Source organism: Amblyomma mixtum, chromosome 4 (genome assembly GCF_055824585.1).
Source record: "Amblyomma mixtum isolate Tamu chromosome 4, ASM5582458v1, whole genome shotgun sequence".
NCBI lineage: Eukaryota > Metazoa > Arthropoda > Arachnida > Ixodida > Ixodidae > Amblyomma > Amblyomma mixtum.
In genome coordinates, this window is record NC_143015.1 from 7,282,435 (window position 1) to 7,291,491 (window position 9,057).

At 47.1% G+C, this 9,057-nt stretch overlaps 1 pseudogene; it reads left to right on the forward strand.

Annotated features, from left to right (window-relative positions):
• The first annotated feature begins 1,522 nt into the window (after window positions 1-1,522).
• LOC149345590 (uncharacterized) lies at window positions 1,523-5,971 on the forward strand (annotated as a pseudogene).
• The last annotated feature ends 3,086 nt before the right edge of the window (window positions 5,972-9,057 follow it).

Sequence of the window (9,057 nt, forward strand, 5' to 3'; positions counted from 1 at the left end):
CTATTTGCCTATTGGGGCTGTCAGGGCTTACTTTCAGGAATACGGTTTTGTCCCTAAGGGCAGAAGTTTAACAGAGATTAGAATAAATCAGAGAGCTGTTGGAAGACTAGCACTAGGTGCCACACACACTAACTACGCAGTACAGGGGATATGGGCTGAGCATCGTTCGAAGCAGGGGAAGTTGAGAATAAAATATTGTATGAAGAACTCCTGAGGGAATTGTATGATAACACGTGGACAGCCAAGGGATTTAAATATTATACAAAAAGAGCGGTGACCCATAATGACGGAAAAGGACTAGGAAACTAACCAGTACGTATGCTGGACACAGGGACGGAGAAATAACAGCGTTAAAGGACAGGTAAAAAACGTGGAAGGTGAAAACTGGATTAATTCAATGAAAACAAAGCAGAGTGTAAAAATTTATCGTGCTTTGGAAAGGCAGATGAGGTAGGAATCGTTTTATGCTAACCCAAGAGGAAGTACCCTACTCTTCGAAGCTAGATCAAGGTGTCTTAGAACGCGCAGCTAGAGAACGAAATTTAACCAAGAAGACACTTATGCTCTTTATGGTAAATATTTAGCATGTTTAACAAATTTCAGCAAAAATTCTCAGTATTGAAAAATTGTGAGGTTTTTTTATTTAAATTTAAATTTCTAAGCTAAAGTCCGCCCGTCCGTCCGCCCTCCCGCCCACCCACTCATCAGGAGCCCACCCAGCATACCTTCTGTGCACCGGTTTCGCTTCGTACGGGAACAGAGGGTTAGTGATGGTTCAAAATTCTCGCTTTCTTCATTCCACTATGAAAACTTTATTTTTCGCAGTCACCGGACTCCTGTTGCAGCCACTGATACCGGGATCCCCGGCTGCTCTGGCAACCGGTATATTAATAGTGAGCGGCTTCTGCAACCAGTTCTGAAGCCAGTTCTTCGCCAGCTTTTCCAGTTAGCCATCAGATGTCTACATGTTCATCATCTTCAGCTTGACTACTCCCACTGCAGGGCAAAGGCCTCTCCTATGTCTCTCCAATTAACCCTGTCCTTTGCCAGTTGCGGCCACCGTATTCCTGCAAACTTCTTAATCTCATCCGCCTACCTAACTTTCTGCCGGCCCCTGCTACGTTTGCCTTAACGTCGAGTCCACTCTGTTACCCTTGAGGGCCACCGGCTATCTTGCCTTCGCATTACATGCCCTGCACAAGCCCAAACCCTGCCCTGCGCAAGCATGTTAGGAATGGCAGAACCTCATGTGCTTTGTTGCATAAATGTCATCGGTGATTTATCCCGTGCATATGTTATTACTTCAGTGAGGTTTCTGGTAAGTGTGGTACCTTTTACACCAGTGCAGGCATCATTGCAAAACTGTCATATTTCGTTTCTCTCACCTCGACATAGTTCCTTTTGCCCTAGCTTGGAGAAATGACACAAAAGTCAGGCTATCTGAAAGTAGTGCAAATCTGGCGGGTATGCTGGGTGCATGAAACCTCACATTTATGAATTTTGCTTTACCACGGTTGCGGTCATGCAGCATGATTGGCGATTTCACACCAGTACGCTGGTAGCACAAGCTGCAACGCCGTCAACTGCATCCCCAGGTAGGGCACAAAGAGTTCATGAGGTTTAGCGGTATAACTTAATAGTATTTATCTGGGTTTGCTGGTTGGTAAGCAGCTTGTACAGGTGTATCAGTGGAGTGAAACAGAGCTGAGCTCTATTGTTTTGTCGTCCAGGTTCTTTGTTGTCGGTATATCAATGTAAGCCAAGAGCAAAAGAACACCCACAGTGGGCTGAAGTGACTATTTAGAAACCTGAAATCTGCATTAAAGCAGGGCCTACCTGTTGTTCGCAAATGAATAAGTTCAACTTTTTTTTTTTTTCAGGTGCAGACCACTCATACTTCATGGGTCTCCAGACGCAGCATCTGATGCCACACTAACAAAATTCAACCACCTTCTCGAACACTGAAAAACTAGAGCAGGCAAATAGCTTGCTTCCTAAGGAGAATTCTGTGCTCCAGAAAGATTTTGAGCATCTTAAGTCTCAGTTGCACTATGTGAAAGTTCAGGCGCTCGAATACAAACTTGAAAAAAGCTCCTGTCTCCAAAGTTCACGATTTTGTTTCACATGAAACGCGACTCGTGTCTTGCACGGGGTTTATTTACTTCAAAAATTTAGATGCATATGTTGAACACGTTGAAAACATGTACCAGGGACTGAAAAAACTAGCTGACGTTTAGGTCTGGTTAAACCGGGCAAGCTGTGTAAGCAAGCAGCAACTGTTCTGCCCGAGGCGAACGCGCGTATTTATTCCCCATTTCCCTCCCGCTTCCTCTCTCCACATTCCGACACATGCGTCGAGAGCGCGCGACTGGGCGCGCGGCAGCGGCGGCGGCGCAGCGACGGTCCTGCCGCCTGGTGGAGCGCGGCTGAAACGGTTGCTATGGCAACGGCGTTCCATCTGTTTGACCTCGCTGCGAATGAAGGTCAAGCGTGGCCACCGCCGGGAGCTACGCGACGGCTCGAAACCTGGCGCAGTGTTGCTTACGCAATAAAAGAGGTGCTGGCTGGCCACCAGCACTGAAAATGAAAGAACAGCTGATTGCAGTGCTTTGCAGGCTCACAGTTGGCTTACTGAAGCAGGATTTGGTAGAGTGTCTGTGTCGACCGTGAGTACTATGTATACATTTTGGGTTAATTTCTTGCTTGAAAATGTTGATTCTAATACCTTTGTGGCAATCACGTAACACAGTAGACATGTTCATGCTTGACAGTTTTTAAGAGTTTTACTGATCTAGACGCACTGTTCTGCGCTGCGCAGAAATTTTTATCTAGAACCCATCTGACTAGAACGCACAAAGCGATACTTTCACCTCGTATAAAAGAGGTAACATTGCAAAAGGCAAAAGGGCGCGTTGGCATTACTCCGAATCGGCTAAAATGCTTTCGGCTTCTAATATATTTAATTTGTGTTTTGGGCAGCTTCAGTCACAGAGCCCGCCTTGAAAAGGTGCTGGCCGACATATGTAAAAGGGGTGCGCTGGCTGCACAGTACCTGAACAAATGCTTAACTTCAGTTCTAGTGACTAATTCAAAATGCTAGTCACATTACTAGTCACAATTCATAACTAACTAGATATTAGTCATCAATTCATTAGTCATGACTAACTAGTCATTAACCAGTACAGCCAAGCCTCGCGCACTTTAAATCGTCAAATGCACCCTGAATGTTTTCGCCTTTCTGTTCAAGTAAAGTTAAGGAGCAGGTTCTAGCATCTCCTCCACACGGACGTCGAAACAACATTTTTGGAAAGTTGTTTTTTCTATGGGGTTAAAAATATGGCCTGCTTATTTTCGCGAAACACACTGAGCGCCTGACACAGAGCGCACCTTTATTTTTTTTATCTAACCGTTTCTCTTCGCTGCTTCGCATGCATTTAACTGGGGAAGCAAAACCACACGAAAAAACCCGCCTTACAGTCCGAAGTTACGGCTTTTTTCACTGAGAGACAACTTGGGAAAAATTACCTGGAAGCAAAAACTACGTATTTTCTATTATGCCTGAAAATGTACAAGCCAAAGAGAAACAGTACGGATGTGTTGCACATTCCTATCGACTGGCGCGCAGTGAAAGAACAAGCTGTTCTGATTCCTGTCGTGCATAAGCGGTAGACTACAAATGTCTGCCCGGGTGTATCAGATGTCAGGTCACTTCACATTCCAAACAGATGATGACAAGGCGGTCAATCTTCGGTGAATTCATCTCACCAAATACGAAAAATGGAGTTCTTACCATTCAGTCATTTCCACTGTGCACGGGGGCAAGCCAGATGTTTTGCAATAAGAGTAGGTACACAGAAGTCATCTTCGTGCTTTGTCTCGTTCTCTTTTCCTTCTGGAAAAAAATAAAGCGGCATGTAGTCAAAGCAACCGTTACTCGCAAAATTACATTCATTTCCGAACGCATTTCAAGATGAAAAGACGGTAGCACTTGCAAATAGGATCTTGCAGAGTAGGCTAGTGAACTGCTTGGTTTAGTTTGGTTTATTGGGGTTTGACGTCCCAAAGTGACTCAGGCTATGAGGGACGGCGTAGTGAAGGCCTCCCGAATTTCGACCGCCTGGGGTTCTTAACGTGCACTGACATCGCACAGTACACGGGCCTCTAGAATTTCGCCTCCATCGAAATTCAGCCGCCGCGGCCGGAGTCGAACCCGCGTCTTTCGGGCCAGCAGCCGAGCGCCATAACCACTGAGCCACCGCGGCGGGGCGCTAGTGAACTGCGTCGGAGCTTTAATAACGTATCATGAGTGGCTTTCCGCTAACGCATACTACGAACGGTGCCACCTCGAGTGTGCATGAGTGGCCGGCGCGTGCAAGCTTACTGCAGACAGGACCCGTCGAGTCCGAGCTGTGGCCAGTGACGAGGGCAACGACGGGAGAGGGGGGGAGGGAGGGGTGCGAAAGGAGGTGGAGAGTCATTATCTTTTTCGGAGCTTTCGTGGTCCTAAGAAAAAAATTGCCGATGATTACGTCACTTAGCGCAGCTCATCAGCTGTTTCAGATAGAATGAGGCAAAGAATTACACCAAGACATGTGTGTACAAGTACAGACAAATGGTTATTTTTCACACATATTCGTTCTTCAAGAAGCACTCCACTAACAGTTCCCGACTGTCATGAAGGAAGCTTTGTGGTCGAAGAAATAGATGGTATACGAGGGGGTGCTGCGAAGTTCGTGGCTTTGCACAGAAAGAATGTAGCCAGAGTTCTGAAAGTGCACATTTATTCAACATATTCCCCCCTGACTCTGATGCAGTTGTTGCATCGCTCTTTCAGCATTTCTATAGTCCGTTTAAAAAAAATTATGTTACATGTCGTCAAACCAGTTTTCAGCAGCAAGTTTGACGTCAGCAATGTCGTCGAAATGACGACCCTTCAGATGTTTTTTTCAAGTTGGGAAACAGATGGTAGTCAGAAGGGGCCAGGTCAGGTGAATGGTTGACCAATGGGAAACCCAGGGCCTTCAATTTGTGGGGATACACATGAATCCCCTGCCCCATTGTAACGGCCGCGCGTAATTATCACGCGATGCTATGCGCGCGCCGTTCGGGAGGTTTTGCGAGGGAGGGCACTCTCGCCACCCCCGCTTCCTTTCGCTCCCCGCCGCGGAGACTTTCCCTCTTTCCCCTTTCACAAAGGAGAGACCTCCTCTCCACAGCCCGCGAGAAGGCGCGATTCTCCCGAGGCTCGCTCGTCTTCTGGCGGGAGCCGTGCACACGCACGGATCAGAGATCTGCCACGGAGACCGCTGCCCTTATCGCCCGGCCACCGCGTGTGACTTGACCGCCGCGGGCCGTGAGCGAGGAACCACGCGAGGTGAGCGGAACCTTCTTCCCCCACATTTTTGCGTACGTTCTTTCCTTTGTGTTTTTCACCCCCGTACGCGAGCGGAACACTCTCCCTCGTTACGGCGGTTGTATTGTTGCTGCTGCACTGTATTGCTCGGGAGCAATAAACGCTCCTCAGAGTAACATACTCGTGTTTGTCGCCTCTGGCCCGAACCCGCCGTGGTTGCGACTCACCGCACCGCGTGTTGGGGGTCACAGCTCTGACTGCTAGGGCTGGCACGCTGGTGCTAGAGAGCGACAACTGCTTCTAGCCCTTTGAGCGTTACTACAAGAATAACCCCGATAAATTTGACAGCCACAACTTTGAACGTGTGTGCAGGTGCATTGTCCTGCAACAAAAGGATTTCTTTGTTCATTTTTCCCCGGCGTTTCGTCTTAATTGCCTGTTTGAGCTTATAGAGAAGGCCGGCATAATATTCTCCGCTTATACTACAGCCCTGAGGTAGGTAGTCTACCAACAGAACTCATCTTTGTCATAAAAAATGCACGCCATGACATTTTTGGCCGATTTCTGGGCGCAGAATTTCTTCAGCCGCGGGGACCCACTGTGGCGTCATTCCTATGACTGTGCCTTGGCTTCGGAATCATAAATGTGGAGCCATGTTTCATCCTCAGTCACTAATCTATTTGAAAAGTCTTTTTTGGTATCAAAATAGGTCAGAACAGCTCTGGATGCCTCAACTCGAGCCTCCTTCTGTTCACTGTTCAAACATTGCGACACACACTTCGCTGAAAGCTTCCGCATGTCTAGGATATCGGTAATAATAAAACCAACGCGCTCACGGAAGATGTCCAGTATCTGGGCTATCTCTTTGGTGGATATTCGCCCTTCCTCAAGAATAAGCTTATGGAGAGAACCGCTTGTTGCCGGGTCTGTTGAGGTTTTGGGGCCTCCACTACGGGGCTCATCTTCAAGAGTGAAATTCCCAGTCTTGAAACGAGCAACCCAGGTTTTGACAGTGCTGTAGGAGGGACACTTCTCCCCTAGTATTTGTGACATCTCACTGTTAATGTCCTTTGCAGACTTTCCTACAGAAACAAAAACTTCATCACGACCCGTAACCCCACAGGCGTGAAACTTGCTTGTGCCTCTGCCATCTCACGTTCTACCTGAAAAAAAAAATAGTCGTAAAAACAAGAAACATCTGATACTTGCACAGTTACATAAAAAGATACCATGCTTTTTATGGTACCAAACTATAGTTGTTCAATTCGACATGAACGGGGCAAAGGCAGGAACTTCTCAGCATCCCCTCGTAGGGTCGACTTGCTGCACCAATGCCTTGTTCTTCAAGATGAGGTCTACGCAAGTATTTCGCGAGGTTGTCACAGCCGTAAGAGGCGTTACGAGCGAGAGGAACGGAATGTTCTCCCGCATAAGTGGTATGAAATTCCTGTTTGTCTTTACATGTACATTAAAGTCCGCACCCACCCTGCCACTGTGGCAGGTTGCATATAACGGTTGATTGCGAGAGTTCGCGTACCATTGTCAGCGCTAACGCATGCAGTCCGCATCTCTCTCTCATCACCCCACGTACCTATACGCGCGATTCAGGCGTCCGCTGATCCAGTTATGCGCACTTCCTTTCCTTAAGATGGCACTACGCTGTCAATGCCAACGCATGCAACACACCCCTGTCACTTCGGCCACGTAGGTGGACTGAGGTGTCCACTGTTCCAAGAGAGCAGTCATGCGCCTTTCCTTTGCTTTACAAGCTACCGGTCCATTGGTTTAGCAGCTTAAAGCGCGACTAAGGTGTACGTTGCTGGTTACAACGTACAACGGCGATGCCTCGAAACGCAGAAACGGGCGCCAAAAAGGTGCGCTCTAAAAGTTTCTAGCTGAAAGCTGCATAAAGGGAGATGGAGGAAGGGTGCATGAACGGAGAATTACGTAGCTGCGTTATGGGGAAAACAGGTTGGACGAAGTGAGTTAGTAAAATAACTACAAATAAATAGCGCTTCGCTACGTGGGGGTTAGCCGTTTAGTACCCTACCTTGAAAAGGGCGCGGTGGGGAAAGGCGGTTGGGAGATTGGATCTTGTGAGAGAAAGAGCCGGGGGGGGGGGGGGGGGGTCGAAACGTGTGAAAGAGGGTTTGTGTTTCTAAGAGGATGCGTCATGGATAGTTGACAATCCAATTCCAATAATAGACAAGACAGTGGAAAACGTGAGAGCCCCAGATATATCGTAGCAGTCCCAGAGCATAAGCTAGATTTAAGTGCGAGATTGCTTTCGGCATCCGAAACGCTTGACGCGAGAGTCGTGGACCTTGCAGATCGATTCTTCAAGCATACGTTCCATTTTTGTGATTTAAATTTGCCATTCACAATTATTTCCTTCTTGCTTTCAGTGCCGGCAGCTAGGCCAGCTAGAGGGCCGGAAGCTACCAGAGGTTGCGGCCAGTGTATGAAAGTTATTATCGACCTTCCAGTCTTGCTCAAGTTACGCAAGGAAGACTTTTTTAACAAGGCTCTGCAGAGGGGCCACAAGTGATATTTTTCTTGAAAATTCTTTTGGTCAAACCGTTCCACTGTTTCACGTGTTGGCGGTCTTTTCAAAAAATGCCGTCCTTATAAAATTTTTTTCTCACCTTGTTCTGGTTTTTCTTTCCGGTTCTAGCCTTCAGTTTTTTGTTTCTAGTTTTTGTGGTTTTACCGCTACTTGTCATATCAGTTCGTCTTGCCCCGAGTGCATAAAATGACCGCCTGTTGGCGCCTGTGTTTTGGGCACATGTGCAGTGTTTCGGCACTTCTGGAATAAAGCTGAAGTTCAGCGCCTGTGCCGCCGTCTTTTTTGTTTCTGTCCCCTGTCCGTGTGTCTAAGCGCTGTCAACCGCAATTAATTGTTGCTGCCTTTGGTTACCGAGAAATCAATGACCATAACCTCTAAAATTTGTAATTGTGGAACACGTTGCTGATGTCAGTTTCCCACTTCCTTCCCACTTTAAGAACTTTTCTTACCGAAAGTTAGTAATCACTTGGGTATTCGAAACACCGAATTTAATTTATCAAATTATGCAGCTGATCACCTGATGAGTCATGACATAAAAATAGCTCCATCGCTATAATCATTGAAAGGCACCTTAGTAACTTCATTTCGAAACAGTAATATAAATTATCTTTCCGTATTTTTGCGGCGTTTCATGCTTTTTATGCTCTATTGTATACTTTTTAGAAAAAAAGTCGGTGAAGACTTAGGACTGTTTACGTGTGGAAATGCGAAAGTACTACTTTCCCTCGGTATATTGACAGTCAAGCACGCACGCACACGTACACACGCACGCACGCACACACACACACACACACACGCACACACACACACACACACACACACACACACACACACACACACACACACACACACACACACACACTCACACACACACACACACACACACACACACACACACACACACACGTACACACAAACAAACACACACACACACACACACGTACACACAAACAAACAAACACACACACGTACACACAAACACACACACGTACACACAAACACACACACACACACACACAAACACACATACACACACGTACACACGTACACACAAACACACACACACGCACGCACGCACGCGAGTATGACACCACCCGGAATGCTGTACGACTACCGGTCGCATCACAATTTTGATACG